Source organism: Balaenoptera ricei, chromosome 18 (genome assembly GCF_028023285.1).
Source record: "Balaenoptera ricei isolate mBalRic1 chromosome 18, mBalRic1.hap2, whole genome shotgun sequence".
Classification (NCBI taxonomy): domain Eukaryota; kingdom Metazoa; phylum Chordata; class Mammalia; order Artiodactyla; family Balaenopteridae; genus Balaenoptera; species Balaenoptera ricei.
In genome coordinates, this window is record NC_082656.1 from 30,641,034 (window position 1) to 30,658,747 (window position 17,714).

Consider the following 17,714-nt stretch of genomic DNA (forward strand, 5'->3'; position numbering starts at 1 on the left):
TCTAGGTCCATCCACGTCTCTACAAATGACCCAATTTTGTCCCTTTTCATGGTTGAGTAACATTCCATTGTGTATATGTACCACATCTTCTTTATCCATTCATCTGTCGATAGACATTTCAGTTACTTCCATGTCCTGGTTATTGTAAATAGTGCTGCAATGAACATTGGGGTGTATATGTCTTTTTGAATTATGGTTTTCTCAGGGTATATGCCCAGTAGTGGGATTGCCAGGTCATATGGCAGTTCTATTTTTAGTTTTTAAGGTCAATTTTTGAGTGCATCCCTGACAAACTTGGCATTATAAGAGTTATTTACATGGCCACATATTTTAAAAATAGTTTGAACTTACTGAACAGTAGGTTTACATTAAGGTTTAGGCAGAATGCCAACTACAGAATTTAAATCACCAAAAACACATTATATATATATATATATATATATATATATATATAATATATATATATATATATTTTTTTTTTTTTTTTTTTGTCTAAAGAAATACACATTTGGGATCTGCAGAGTGACATCAACAAGATGGCTAAGTGGGAGATCCCAGACTGTGTCCCTGCAATAAGATAAAAAATTAGACAACAATAAAATTAGATCAACAATTAGATCCACAAGCAAAAATAGCTCTGGGAGAGACCTGGAATCCACATAAGAAAATTCAACAACACTGGGAAAAAAAAAAAAAAAAAAAAAAAAACCTTGACAATAAATACACTGAAGAAGGAAAAACTTTTATTTTGCTCACATAATCCCATCCTCTAAGTCAGAATCGCTTAGCACCAAGGGAGAACTCCCCTGTTCAAAAAAAAGTTCCCCTCACAGAAAGAGAGTGGGGTGATCAATAATTTTCCCAGACTTTGGGGGCACCGCACAAATGCCTTGCTTCAGTTTCACCCCACCCAGAGACCAGTAAAACTGAGACTATATAGACAGCTAGGGTAAGGAGGAAAAGCAGGAGCTATCAGTGTCAACCATACAGCAAAAGCCACTGCAGTACCCAGTGACCTGCTCTGAAGTGACAGCTGCGTTGGACCCCCTGCTGATTTCAACAGCTTTCCCCTCACAAGGGACCTCTTATGACCTGAGTTTCAAAATATTCACATGTTATAGACATATTTAGAAGTCCATAAATATTACCAACATGAATAGATTCTTTATTTTGTGTTTTTCTCTACAATCTTTATTACCTGAAAATATCTAACAATTAGCATAAAGAAAGAATCAATGGAGATCTGGAAAAAATATGTTTAGCTTTCAAAATATGCATAAAATACATAGAAGCTAAATAACTTATTTCCTTACTACTATAATAATATAGAAGAAAATATGTTTTGTAAAAGTCCATTTCACAATTCCATAAAACAATTCTCAGCAGTTTCTAAAAAATATATATATACATGTACCTTAGGTAACTTGTATAGCCAGTACAAAATAGGAAAATGAAAAGTCCAAATGAAATAAGACTTTGTTGCAAATAGACAAGATTTAGAACCAGCTGCTAAAGAGTAGGGATATTTAAGGGGAAAAATAAAAGATATGGAAAAAAGTTCATCTCAAAGAATCACTATACCCAGAAAAACATTTTTTTTTTAAATAGTGAACATATTGATAGGGCCTTTATTAACAGAGTCTTTTGAACATTTTACATTTATTTTTACCTCTCCATGAGTTCTATATATCTAACCTCATGTTAGAGAGGAATGTATTGAACTAGAGAGGTTATGAAAGTGTGCAAGTGTGTATAACTAGTAAATAGTGAAGATTTCAACAAGTGTTCTTAATACACTATTATACAGGGAATTTAAAAATTGTTGTCCAATCTCATTTGCTATGGTCTTCATGTTTGTGTCTCCACCACCATTCATATGTTGAAATCCTAACATACAAGGGTGGTGGTGTTAGAAACTGGAGCTTTTAGATGGGGATTAGATCATGAGGGTAGCGCCCTCATGGGTGGGATTAGTGTTATAATGAAAGAGATTCCTCCCTAGCCCTTCCACCATGGAAGAATACAACGAGCAGTCTGAGAGGTGGGAGAGGACCTGGCCCTGCTGACACCCTGACCTTGAACTTCCCACCTCCAGAATTGTGAGTAATAAGTTTATGTTGCTTATAAGCAACCTAGTCTATGCTACTTTGATATAGCAGCCTAAAGAATGGACTGAAAATAGAATTAACAAGCAATTAGAACTTGGAAAGAAAAGTACCTATGAATTTTGAAAATTATGGAAGAAAGATTGAGCACTTACAAGTACACAGGTTGATTACTTAAAAGAAATAGACTGCCAGATATTTCTCCAGCAAGGATGAGTTTATTTGAAATCAGCAGAGACTACCAATTCAATATGTGCAGCCATGGAGAGGCACATGTAAGTTCCCAAACAGCCAGGGAAGGAAAACACTTTCACAGAGAGTGAAAAAGAAGTTGTGAGGGCTACAGTAAGCAAAGAGTCCATGGCTTTTTATTGGCCGAGTCTCTGAGGAAAGAAGAGGAGTCTTTCTTGTTCCTGTTGGGCTCTGCTGTCATCAGAAACATGAGAGCTCCCTCTTCTAGTATTCCCAACTTTACTTAATTGAGGTTTATGTTATTAATTTTTCACACTTACACCTTTTGATCAAAATATTATTGAAAGCTTGGCTAATCAAGAGTCAGGTTTTCTAGTTTCATCAGCTTTTTGCCCCTCAATGCCAGAAAAGAACTTTCTCAAGTGTAGTGTCTCATGTCAGAGGGTAAATGCACAGATTGGAAATATCTTGACATCACATTTCAGTTACAAGGAGGGGTAGGGAGAAAAATCCTCAGGCCCTTTTTATCTCAGGTCCATGTTATCAAGATCATAGACATTGGAGATCACCTGAAGTGATATGTCATTATCAAAGGTTTGGTGACAAATTTTCAACAGGCTTGGTCTGGATATCTTGGGAAAACTGCCTCATCACATGTCGTGTGCTTCAGTTTGGAAAAATCATTACTTTCGGGTCATCAAATGATGTACAGGTCTAGTTAGGAATGTCACATAAGTCCAAGAGTCTATTCCCTGGGCTTTGGTTGAACAAGGGTTGGTTAGAAGTACATAATAGGGGCCTTTCCAGAAAGGTTGAAGAGAATTCTCCTGGAGATGTCTTTTCCAATAAGCAAAATCTCCAGGTTGCAGGGTGTGATGCTGAAAGTCTTAGTCTCCAGAGAGTGCAATATGAAAAGATTATGGATATTTTTAATAGAAGAAATTAAGTCTTTGCAATATTGGAGTATCTCTCCTTTTACCAGTTGTGTGTCAGATGAAGCAGGAGCCAGTGCATTGGGCATCCTTTGACTGTCTCAAAAGGTGAAAATTAATAAATTCCGAAAGTGGTGGATCTGAGATTTAAAAGGATCAATAGCAAAATTTTTGACCAAGGTATTCAGAAAGCCTCTACAAATTTTTCCAATAGAGCCTTAATAATGCCATAAGTTTGTTTGATTAACCAGAGGATTGAGGGTTGTAAGCATAGCAAAAGTGTGGTAAAGCCAGAAAAACATCAAAGACTTGTTGAAGCCCTGGACAGTAAAATTCTTTTCTCAATCACTATGAAGTTCAAGAGGAGTTCCCCAGGTAGGAATAATCTTTTCCAAAAGACCTTTATCCACAGAAGAGGCAATAGCCTACTTGCAAAGGAAGGCTTCAGTCCAGTGTGAAAACATACAGACCATGACTGAAATATATTTATATCCATTAGAGAGAGAAAGTTGTATCAGATCCATTTGTGAGACTTGAAATGGTCCATTGGGCAGTTTGCTAATGCTTCCCCACCAATACTGATTTTTGAATGTTACCATTTTGTCAATAGGTCAATGATTTAATGCATGTACGGTGGTGAGAAGTGGGAATTTTGGAATCTCTGGTAAGACTAGTTTGTTATTTGGCCCAAACCAGAGCTTTCTCTTTTTGTTAAACTAACAATTGTTGAATTTGACACTTTTATTTTCCTTTTCTGAAGGCAACTGTTGGGGTTTGCTAGCCAGTTTTTCTAATTATCATTTGGGAAAATACCCTTTTGGACCATGACTGAGGTTTAGCTGTTGTTTATTTCCTTAAAGTCACCATTCCTCACAGAAATATTAGCAATATGATTTCCCTTACCTTCCAGAGAGTCAAGTTTATAATGGCCTAAAATCTTAACAATAGCTAAAGCAGCAGGTATGAGTATTGCATCCAATAATTCCTGAATATAGGAGACATTTTAATTTTATTTCCACTGGAAGTAAGGAAGTCACATTGCATCCACAACATTCCAGAATCATAAACTACTCAAAAGCATGTATCTACCATCAGTATAAATATTGCCAGTTTTGCCCATGGCTAAAGTACAAACCTGTGTAAGAGCTTATAATTCAGCCTATTGGGCTGAAGTAGCCGAAGTTAAATATGTTGCTTCAACAGTATCAAAAGGAGTTGCTATAGCATACTGAATGCAATATATTCCACTGTCATCTTTCAAATAAGAACCATCAGTGAACTATGAGAAGCAAACGTTACCCAATGGAATTTCATGTAGATTATTAGGAGGCCTCAGGGGTGAGCTGTCAGCCTTAATCAGACATGAGGAATTAGTTGACAGAGAGAAAAGAGTAGTCAGGTTAAGGTTATTACAACAGTAAGAGAGTTATGTGAGGGGCAGTTAACAAAAAGACTTCACAGGAGGTGGGGCAGCTGGCTGAGAAATGTGGAGTGTGATGAGAATTCAGAAGAGCTTCTACTGCATGAGGTAAAAGAAAAAATGGTTAAAGGGGATCCCACAATAAGTTTTTCAGTGGCCTTAACCAAAAGGGCAATAACAGTAACAGCTCTAATGTAGTGAGGTTATCCCCATTCCACAGGGTCCAGTTACTGTCATTAATACTTTATGGTTTGATAATGGCCCCCATGATTTTGGGTGAGTACCCAAAGGGCATTCCCTTCTTCTTCATATCCAAAAAGAAAAAAAAAAAGGGAATCTGATAATTGGGATGTCCAAGGGTAGCTGGGTTCATCAAACTCTCCTTTAAGGCCTTGAAGAATATGTTGTCCAGTTTTTCCCATAAAATTATGTTAGCGTTGTCATTATTGAATAAAGTATCCAGAGATTTGGACATAAGACAGATACTTAGAATCCAATTTTGACAATAACTAAATAACCCAAGAAAACTTCGTATTTGGAGCTTAGTTTGGGTTTTGGGAAACTTAGGATGCCACGAAGTCTATCTGGGCCTAGTTGTAGCCTTTGTTCTGATATAAGATGTCCTCAACATCATACCTGGGTTTGGGCAAACTGCAAATATTCATTGGCAAATTTATGTCCCTTTAAGGCTAAAAGCATTAGCAAGTGGATGCTGTCTTCCTGTGAGGAGGCTTGAGGAGAGCAAAAAAGTAAATTATCCATATATTTAAACAAATTGGAACCTGTCATGGAACTTTATATCATTCAGATCAGACTTCAGGATTTGTGAGAAATAAGAAGGTCTTGCAGTAAACACTGTGGCATTACTGTCCAGGTAAACTGTTTTTCTTCCCAAGTGAAGGCAAAAAGTTATTGGCTAGCTTTATGGACAGGAATACTAAAGAATGAACTGCATAACTCAATTACAGTAAAGAACTTGCTTCCTGTGGAAGTAGATGTTAGTAATGTATAAGTTTTAGGGAAAACAGTGTGTGAAGGGATGTCAATATTGTTTATTGATTGGATGTTCCGGACTATGGTCCTCCACCGTTAGGTTTTCTCACTGGTAAAATGGTTCATCCTATTAAGAAGCATAGAGTTAAGAGCTACTTGAGTGTAATGAACATCTGAAGGAAGACCAGAATTTTCTTTAAAAATATTCTGAAATCAATTATAGTAATCATGGACAGGTGTGTCAGATTTTTGTGTTCAAGCCTGAATTTTGTTCCAATCAATAGACTTTGTTAAAGCCCTAGGAATTGCTCAGTGAAGTCCCTAGCTATTTCTCGAGCCTGATCATATAATAAGCCAGCAGGCTCGTCTCTCTGTTGTGATTCTAGACATTTTTCAATATTTTCCCAATTAGTAGTGTTCGTCCAATGCTGGGATTTCACCGACAAGCATATGAACTATCAGATATGTCAGAGAAACAAGGTGGAAAGTTTGAATGACTGTATTCAATTCCTTAACAAATTTGTGAAGAAATTTTATTATTTTGGGAAAACTTTCCACTATAATGAAAGTGAGTATACAGTCAGTATATAGTAAGTACCATAGCTCACAGTTTAGCTTTAGTCCAGAGAATATAAGAAATTAAAGATTTAGCCTCTGGATCCTCAGAAGGTTAATTTTAAAGGGACTGGTTATGACAAATTCAGAAGAAAAGGAAGGGGGGAGAGTTTCAGGGAATAGTGGAACTTTGGAAAAAGAATTAGTAAGGGAAATTGAGAGTGTCTTTGAGGTGCAGGTGGTGTAGAAGGAAAGGAGGAAGATGGAGTTGGAGGTACAGTCTGACCATGATGAGCCAACGAAGAGACAAGATGGCGTCATAGGTGAAGCCTGAGATAGAAATGCCTAGGAAAAAGAGCTTGAGTCTTTGTGAGCAATTTTGTCTTGTTTTAATTATTTGTTTGCCTCTGTTATTCTTAAAATCTTATTCTGCAGAGCAGCAATTTCAGGCTCTTGATAAAGTTGGGAAGCTTCAAAGTACCAATTGAAATAAGCATTATGCCTTGTTTTGGAAAAATTTGCGCTATTGTAGTTCAGTTTAGTTTTGAGAAAATTAAGTTTGTGGATATCAAAATTTCTCCATAATGGCCACTGATACTCCAAATTGTCTTTAGTCAGGTAGGTTCATTTAGTTATAAATGCACATAAGGAAGGACCACAGTTTTAAACATAAAATTTGCTAAAGTCCCAATAAAAACCCATAAAATTGACTGGGGGAGAAGTTAGGCGGGCTTAAAATACTTAGATAACTGGGATGACATTTTTCCTCTAGAGTAAAGAATAAATTTCAAATGGCTTAAAAAAACTTACAGCACAAAGAGCTCAATTTATATAGTTTACAAGCCAATTCCAGCCAATCCTTAGAAGACAGTTTGGTTCCGGAGGAGACAGGCATAAGGCTTTTTTTTTTAAGCCACACTCCAGAGGATAGCCCTTCCAAAAGTATAAGCCAAAGACTAAAAATCCAGCACAGTTTCATTTGAATCAGCCTCCTTCCAAATCCGGAAGGGGTGAAGACATTTTTGGCCAGCTTCATTTGAAACCATTTGATCTCCAGATCAGTCCAACATGCCAAACAAGTACTCACATACAGAACAATACCTAACCGTAAAGAATGAAACCTTGAAACTGATCTCAAATAAAGCCTGGAGAGCTTGAAAGGCAAAAAGAGCATGAGTTAGATCCGGAAGGGAGGCGAACCTTTAAACTTCAAGGTGGGTGAGAAAAGCAGAGAACACAATGAGCTCAGTTGTGGTATTACACCTTGTTTGCTCACCAGCCCAGGAGCCTAATGGGGTCTTCTCTACCAAAATAGTGGCCTAAAACAAATAAACTGCCAGATATTTCTCCAGCAAATATGGGTTTATTCGGGATCATCGGAGAATTACAATCTGTGGTCTGCAAACAGGATAAGTCACGTGCAGGTCCCCGAATGGCAAGGGAAAATGAACACTTTTATAGAGCAGAAAAGGAGGGTGGGAGGGGTGTAGTAAACAGAGTCCATGGCTTTTCAGAGTCTGTTTTTGCCAGGAAAGAAGAGGACTCTTGCTTCTTCCTGTTGGGTTCTGCTATTGTTGCGGGGCATGAGATGTCCTCCTTCTGGTCTCTCAACTATAATTAATTGAGTTTTCTGTTCATCAATTTTTTGCAGTATAAACAGACATTTGAAATATCACATTGGTGGAAAACAAACTGTCATAGGAATTGGTACATATAACATCAAGCCAATCTTTTCTAGAAATAAGTTTCCCAATAAAAGGAATTGACTACTCCTGTATAGACTCTGTAACAAATAGTATGGAAACCAGAGTATAAACTGATAAGAAAGCAAAATCTACATGTGATCTGGACCAAAACAGCAACAATTTCCTTAGATATATTTGGCTGAAAGTGTTCTCCATCCCTGATGATGAAGTATTACTAGTTACTAAGAGAATCTACCTGGAAGTTTCACTGTTAGTTTGATATATCCTTCCATAACTGTGGAACTCTTATTTTATTTAATTATCTTTCACATATTCCTCTCATTATCTTATCAAAGTATCCAATTAATTACTCAATAAATAATAAATGAGTGATTGAATGAAAAGCAGGTTCTCAGACAGTGTAATCTTTACATTCTCTATTCCTATTAACTCAATAAAACCCAGTGATGCAGCACGTATACAGAGAATAACAAAATATAAATTGGACACTGGGAAATCTTCAGTTTTGTGCCGTCCTTCTTTTAAAAATAGAATTTTTTCATGGAGGAAAACTTTTTCTTAAATAATACAGAACAAGAGAGTAACTAATCCCTTCCTCTCCATCATACCATATATCTAATCAATCACAATATCCAAAAGTTTCTCCTTCATTCTCAAATGTTTCATTTTCCTATATTTTACTATTTCCACTAGTCTGAAGTTAACCAAAGTATTTGCCATTTTACTTCTAAACTCTTCTCAGTGTCACCAAAGTGATATCTTTAACTAAAAGTTACCTGTACATGGCAAACTGTTTAGCCTTCCTAAGCTCCACTTTCCCACCTCTTCCCGGTTCCAACACCTGATTTAAGCAGTTATTTTTCATAAAGTAAAAACTCATTAAAGAATCATTTAGTTTTCATTGCCTTATCTCTAAGCTTGTTTTCCAAGTTGCTCTCTTTATTTAATCTAAGCATTCACACTGGATAACTAACATATGTTATATGGAACGTTTCCTCTCTGAGTAGTTTAGCCAATTTTTAAATTTTATTTTTAAACATCTTTCTAATTGAAATCTGGAGAATAGATTAGAGAGTAGAAATGCTGAAACTGGGAAAACTATTTACAACACAAACACAATAGTAGGGAAGAGAGATGAACTAAGGTAATACTGGTAAGTGAAGGTAAGAACTAAGACAGTAAAGTAGCTAAGCCTCAAAGTTATCATTATCTTCATTGTTTCTTTTTCTTCTGGACACATGCTTTTTTTTTTTTTTTTTTTTTTTAATTTGCTTGACTTTCTAGGTACTGACTACTATTCTCCTTCAAAGTTCTTCAAAGAAATTGTAAAACCCTTGTTGGACACATGAGGTATATACATGAGGTAATGGATTTTGTCCTCCTGAGTTCCAATCTGTACTAATCGCTGTCCAGTCCATTGTACTGAAGACATCCTACCATTTCCAGAATATACAGGATGTGCTGTTTTATCTTATTTGGTTTCCGTTTGTTTGTTTTTGTGTTCTTTTAGTGCAACATAATTCCAGAGACATTTTTGAGAAAGATAGTATAAAACACAATATTTTTGAGAGTTTGCATTTATGGAAATGCTTTACTCTACCCTTATACTTGAAGGATAATATAGGAAAGTTTGTAAACTATTATGTTAGAAATAAATGTTCTTTAGATTTTAAATGATTCTTCACCTTACAAAACTTTCAGGTTTGCTTTGCTAAATTAACACCATTATTTAATATAATTATCTCAGTATAAAACTAACTCTCTCTCTCTCTCTCTTCTTTCCCTATCTCTATTTATCTTTTATGGAAGTTTTTATGGTCACTAATTTTTCTCAGGTGTTTCAAAATTTTGTGGCCATTATACTTTAATATGGGTATTTTTCAGATTATTTGCCCAAGTACTTAGTGCAAAATGGCCATTCCATGCCCCTCCATTCTGGGAAATTTTCTTGAATCATTTATTTTATAATTTCCTCCTGACCAGGCTCTCAATTTTCATAGAAGTCTTCTTAGTAAAAATTTTAAATTCCCAGGACTAATCCGCATGTTTTCTTATTGTTTCTTTCTTATTATTTTTATATCACCATTTATTTCATTCTACTTTCTCAATGATTCCCCAAAATGCCTCTGCCACTACTTATATTTATGCGATTTATATTTTAGCTAACAATTTTCTAATTTCAAAAAAACGCTTTCCCATGTTCTCATTGTTTATCATTGCTTTAGCTTTAAAAATTAGAGAAAGTCTTTCTGTCCTCTTTATTGATTCTGTTCCTTTTATGTTTATTTTTATTCGATGTAGATTTTCTCAGGTGTGTGACAATTACTGGCTGCATTTCATAATATACTATGAGGCATGAATAAGCACTCTGGAAAATCTGTGAGCCTGGATAGGCATTGTGAGCAAATGAGATTCAGTGTAAAAAGACTGGGTGGGGACTTCCAAATATCAATGCTTAGAAATCTTTCTCTCAGCCTGTCATTGTCACCAGAAAGGAAAACAGCTTTCTTCTGCCTTGGGGATATAAACCTATATATATTAGTTCACTGGGAGCTGATATGGCAACAAGCTGCACTTGTGGTAGCCTGTTTTTATATAGAATTTGACTTAATCTCTCCACCTCTAATGAGCCCCTCATGATGCCTTCAGTGCTTTCTGAAGACCCGAGTTCACAGTCTTTCAGATTTGATGTTTCAAGAACATAAAAGTCTCCTTTCTTCAAGGCGGATTGAGGTGGGTTTGATTTTCAACAGATTCTTTCTCTTTTGGCTCCTCCCCTCACTCCCACACTCTGAAGTTCTTCCTGCCTCCATTCTTTGCACATGTGCAGGTCCTCACTGAGAGACTGAGACTTGATCCTCATGAGCTTACTCTGGCAAACACTTGGGTTTCTGTTTCATTTTCTTGATTATATAAGTTGCAAATTATCTCTCAGTTTTCCTTTTTTCATAATTTATTGACTTTCGTGTTTTAGTGTTTCTTATCTTCAGTTGTCTCTTCTTCATCCTTGGGGGTTTATACCATTTTAAAATCTGATTCAATCATTTTAATGTTTTCATTTATTTTGCGTTTTTCTGTAAGAAGTCGAGATAATCTATGTTTAGCCAAAAGTCCAGGTAACATATTTTAAATGGAATAAAGCATCAAGAAAATAAAATATAAATGATTATAAAAAAGGTCAGCAATGAAAGACATGCCCTTTAGTGGGAAGATGCAACACAATGCAGTATGGTGATGATGGTATGGGTAAGGACACTTAAGGGGCTCTCAATTTGACTGATGCCCTAGGTAAGGGACATGATTGAACTAACTGGCCTCATGGGTACAGGTCATCTCAAGGCATTCTCAATATCAAAAACCTGATAAAGATTGTAGATTTCAGTCTTTGATAAGTACTCAAGTACTACATTACTGAGAACATTTTAAAATGCTTTTTGATGATAACTCTCTCCAGACAGATCAAGATTAACTAGAATGATCAAACTGGATGAATGTAACAGCCTCTGAATTGGTCTCTGAATTCAATCTTGTACATTTTAAATGATTCTAGACATCATAGCTAGAGTATCTCTGTAAGGCTGTAGTCTTTGAAAATTAGAAAAAATATGAGTAAGCATCCTCTATAAATCTATACTTTATTTCCTGAACTGAAGAATGGAGAACAATTACAGTTCCTATGGCTTCTTGTGCATGTTGTAAAAGCAATAACACAGAGCCCTATAACACTTAGAAGGGTATTGGATTAATGTTCAGCTTTTGCCATCTTAAAATTATTGACAGCTTTTTGACAAAGAGTCCCATGTTTTCGTTTTGAACTGGGTCTTGCAAATTATATAACTGGTCCTGTTCTTACCTCACAGGGCTGCTGTTAAGAACTAAAGGAAGTGGGCTTCCCTGGTGGCGCAGTGGTTGAGAATCTGCCTGCCAATGCAGGGGACACGGGTTCGAGCCCTGGTCTGGGAAGATCCCACATGCCATGGAGCAACTGGGCCCGTGAGCCACAATTACTGAGCCTGCGCGTCTGGAGCCTGTGCTCCACAACAAGAGAGGCCGCGAGAGTGAGAGGCCCGCGCATCGCGATGAAGAGCGGTCCCTGCTTGCCACAACTAGAGAAAGCCCTAGCACAGAAACGAAGACCCAGCACAGCCATAAATAAATAAATAAATAAATAAAAGACCGTGAATTTCTTTAAAAAAAAAAAGAACTAAAGGAAGCAAGCAACACAGTGCACCATAGATATTAATCCTTCAGTAACACCAGAAGTCAGCCTTATTAGTATAATTATTAGTAGCTGTAGTAGTAGTAAGAATCGCACTTTATTCAGTAGCACTTGATTACAACATGCTTATTATTCACTCATTCTTCTACATAGAAGCATTCATTATTTCTTATGTGTTAGACACTGTGCTGGGAAATATCTTAAAATCACCTGTTTAACTGTATTCTCAATTAGACCTGAACATTCTTGAAAAAAGAGAATTTATCTTGTTCATTTTAATAGCCTCATGCTTACCAAATATAGTTGCTTCACAATTGTTGGTTGAAAAAATAAATGAATAAATATTTTGAAAGTATATTAAGTTCTAAAGCTATATAAAATAAAAACAATTTTTATTATCCACTCATCTTAACAGTTATGTATTAAGTGCCTTGCTATTTAATTTTTAATTTAGTTCTGCCCACCCACTCATTCCCCTTGGCAAATATTGCTAAAAGTATGATTCCTTTAAATATTATAAGACATCATACATACTATATCCATTAGGAACCAGGCAAAATTCTCAACTTTGACATACTTAATATTGACAGGTTAAAATGGAACACTCATGCAATTGCATTATCTTACAAAATTGAAATCCCTTAATGACCATACTAGGAATAATCACTTCTACCAAATAGCATGATGGTATGATGTCCAGTGATAGACATAATTTAAATAATTATAAAACTCTAGAATTCTTTTGCCACAATGTACAAAATATCAAATCACAATTGTGTTCAATCATTTAGGAAGATGGTTTCTGTCATAGCAAGGAATAGAATGCTATTTTGCTTTAAAGGCATTTCCTATTCAGAAGCTCAAAAGTTAACTCGAAATACCTCCACTTACAGAAAGGTCCAATTAAGCTGAGAGATTTTGAAAATCACCCTCATTAGAGATATTGGGAGATTATTGCCAAGAAATCAGATTTTTTACCTTCAATTTTTATAGACTCCATATGCTCAGTGGGTTATACAATGCTGACATGTCCATAAGGTATTTCAATTCTCCAAATTGGGTAAAAATTGTAATTTGACTCTGAGGACCTTGCCATTTAATTTTCTTGAAAATATTAATTATGTGTTGCTATACATGAACTGATCTACCCACGTGCCCTTGTGGTAGTTTGAATCACTTATATGGGACATTTCTTCCATGTTTCCTTTGGCCAATCATCTTGCTTTGTCTGGTTCTGAGTTCATATTTGGTTCATCTCAGGGTCCTCCCATGTGTGCATGTGCATCTCTTAGCCAAGAAGGATTTTAGCAAAGAGGCCTATGGGCAGATCGACATCACTTACTGTGGGGTGACACCCCCTCCCCCTCCTTTTTGACCTCCAAGGAGCCTTTCTGCGCATGTGTAGTCAGGAAGGTCTCCTTGACATCAAGAATGAGAAATAAGTGGTCTCTTTATCTCTTCTCTGGGCAGGGCTCAGCTCCTCTCTCGCTCCTGCTATTATCTTCACCTTGGAGTATCTGTCCACAGGGGACAAACTCCAGCTGTTCAGCCTAGGGCCCATCTATCTCCTGCCTCAGTTATATGTTCAAAATATCGTGGTAGCTAGCTATATTTTAGTTTTTAGGGTGTCAGAGTTTAAATGTAGTGGCAGATAATTTACTTAGAGTTTGAGTAACCTGTAACAGTCAATGCTTACTGCTTGATAATGCTAGTTTCCCTCTTTCCTCTTAATATTTAAAAGCCAGCAACCCAAACTAACTTCATGCAAAGAACATGAGATGCTGAATTTCCAAAGAAGAACAGCAGTTCTAGACTGTTCACAACTTTCATTTGTATGAAGTGCTTATTCAGCCATTCAATAACAATTAAGTTCATTTCCTCGCAAAGAAAAATGGATGTGAGTATGAGTTCATGAAGGAACACCATGGATATCTCTACACAGGAAAAGCCATGTGGTACATTTGTAGGGAAGTCTGTGAATACACAAACCTTTTAATATCCCTGGTTAATAATTTATAAATGCTGTATTTTTAAAGTTTGTTTTGCTTTGAGTTACTATTTCAAAGAGAATCACAAAATTCTTTCTTTACCACACAATTTGAACAATGCTAAATATACCTGAACTGAAATATTCTGTGATATTTTGTCTGACTATGTGGATAATAAAGAAATAGTTGTTACAGCTAGTCTCAGGGACAGATAAAAATTGTATTTCATTTCCTCCTAAAGCAAAAGTCTGTCGGGCAAAAAAGTACTAGTGGAAGCTTTCCACCTACAAAGAAGAGAGAGATAATGACTTTCCACAATGGCATATTTTCAAACTTTCCAAATTACCACAGCAGTATAAAACATCAATGACGTAATTTAGTAAGCTGTATAAGTCAACTCTAAATTTATTTCTAGAAAGAATTTTATTAGAAAACAATTATACTTGTCCTAAAACAATGATTAATTTCTTAAGTAGTTAGCCCAGTTTTAAAAGTACTTATTTTGATTTATGTGTAATGCCTTATTTCTAAATTTCACGGGTCACGAAATTTTGCTTGAACTATCAAGCAAATATTATTTGAAAGACTTTTTACTGTGTATTAAATGTACAATGGTGAATAAGTCATTGTTGCTTCCCTCCATGAGCTTACATTGAGGGGAGGAATGCAGACAAGAAATAAAGCTCAAGTACAGTATAATAAACCTTAACAAAGAGTATACAGGTTTTGTTTCAACGGTACTATGCCGTCAAGAGTTGGTTGTGGCTATTTTGCCTTTTTATTTAAATCCATGCAGGTACCAGAAGAAAACATTAAGTAAAGGTCAAATGAAGAGACATTTGGGGTTGCGTAGGCAGCCCTTCTTTGCAAGTAATTGAACTCTCAGATATGACCCAGAAGGCTATTGCCAGCAAATAAATCATTCAATAGTCATTTTAAAGGGGGAAAATATACCATATCTGTGCTAAAAATCTGTCAACGTAATTTTAATTAAACTCATATTTTACTCAACTTATTTTGAGTGGAATCCATAGTTACCTTTGCTACTTCTAAGACCCATACAGTATTGGTATGAAACTGCACTTAACCACATAGTTCTCTAAACAAACGTTTGTTTTAAACACTACCATGGATACAATATAATACACCACTTTGAGAAAATATTCTCCAAAATGTTTCTTTGGAGGGTTACATATTAAGGTTAATTAATAAATATATGTTCCAATATATTTTTGACAAATTAGCATGGATACTCTTCAGAAAAAAAGTGTATGCATTTATTTCATCAATTAAATAAAGGAGTATAAAGTATTAAGGAAAAAATCATTTTTTAAAGAGCAAATATTTAAGGGAAGCCAAGTACTCATGGAAAAATTATCTATTTTACCTCAAATGATCTTTGATAAAGTCCAATTCTAAGCCCAAAGTCTCCTAAAAAAATATTCTGAAGAAACTGTTGAATAGATCCCATTTCTTTTAGACCTTCTGTCTGAGTCTTATTAATTTTGACTATTCTCTTCTAAGAGCACCTTAGTCATCCATTGAAAAGATCTGGCTGATGCTTCAATAAAATGCATAAAAGTTCACTGTTACTTTGATCTGCAGGCAAAGAATCATGACATCCTGGGACACATGGGTGATAGCCTTCCTTATGTAATTCTGATGAACTGCATCAAAGTGCCCTTCAGTTTTGTTTGCCTCAGTAGCAGAGAAATACAGACAGATTGGATGGAGTTCAGAGAAAAAGCTCAAAATGACTAAGGGAATCAAGTGGCACTATAAGTAGAGATTGAAAAAAAAAAGGATGAAGAGCTTGGTCCAGTGATAACTAAAAAGTTACATGAAAGTATCCAGAAACTTGGTCTAAATACTATGGAAGAAAAGAATCAGCTAATTTGGTATTAAGAGAAATAGTATAAATAGAGGAATATCCAAAATTTTACCAGGTGATTTTAGATTGTAATAGACAGTTTTTAGGAGGTCAGTTACTCAGCTTTATAAATATATTCAAAAGTATATGCACACATTTTACTTAACAATAACATATTGATCCAAGAAACTCCTATTATTTTCAAATGCGTTCTAAAATCAATAATTATTCCAAACTGATTTTTAACCATAGAAAGTAAATGATAGGGGTTAAATGATTTACATATAGATAATAAATTGAATAAAACAGGAATACTTGGAAAATTCTCCTAATATATCAGGAACTGTCTTAATTACATACACTGAATAACTAGTCTGTGAGATTATTATTATTATTCCCACCTTACTATTAAGGAAACTGAGCAAATAGGAGGAAAGATAACATGCCAAGGTCGCACAGCTTGTTAATAGGAGACTCAGGATAAGTTGCTATAGGCATCAATATTTATGATTGTATCCAGTAAACCTGTTGCTTCTCTGGATGTCAGTACCTATCTAATTCATCACATTTATAGCCTTCCTGATCAACTCACTCAAAATAAGTATTCTCACATCTGAAGATCAAGGTAGTGGGGTGCCATAGATATATGCCACCCAACGAGGCAGGCACTAGCAACATAGCACTACTGAGTGCTTGAAATGTTTACTCCAAATTATATGTCTGCTATAAATACAAAATACATAATGATTTTCAAAAACTTAGAAAAAAAAAGAATACAAATTATCTCATTAGTATTTGATATTCATTATATGTTAAAGTGAAAATATTTTGGATATATTGGGTTCAATGAAGTATATTATTAAAATTAATTACACATGTTCTCTTTACTTTTTTAATGTAGCTATAGAAAATGTTAAATGATATATGTGACTCACCTTTGTGACTCATATTACATTTCTACTGGAAAACATTCTTTAGATGAGTTCTGTCGTCTTTTCTATTTCAAGTATCTATAATTCTGTGGAAATGCTGTAAAATGAGGTTCCAGAAAACCTTTCAAAAAAGGATTTTAATTCTTATAACTGATTCTGTTGATAAATCTGAAGAAAGTATGTTATTAAATGAATTTTCTATTCTAATTATTATTGAATTTCTTCTGTTAGTGTTCAGTACATTCCTATCCAAAGTAAGTGAATATTCTTTTAAAATTGACATGGTTTGAAATTTTCTGTTCTAATATGTAACAACAAAATGTATTTTTTTTTCTATACTAATTTTTGATCTAGCAATTAAAAGAAAATGCAAAATGAGTGTAATACAAGATAATAGCTTAGAAATAAAGTTAAAAAGCATAGCAAAAGCCTAGTTAGAGTCTTCATGTGGCCTTGGATTTTTTTCCAGCTATTTTTATATTCATATTAGCAATCAGAAAAAGCCTCAAACTTTAAATGTGCAGTATTTTAATAAAATAATTTTAATTTGCAATGGTCAGCTTGTGAAAACCAAAGAATAAAAGACGATTACAGTTGTCATCCTAAAAACCATATCTAAACTTCAATTAATTCTGGAAAATTGAGGATTAGGTTGACTCTGCCTATAATTGTCAGTGAATTTGAAAGATTTCAGGTGCTGAATTTCAAATGTGTTATTCTTTGTTTCTATTCAATATATTATTTTAGTTACTTTTAAAAATGTATCCTAATGTACCTTCAAAACACCCCAGAATGCATATTA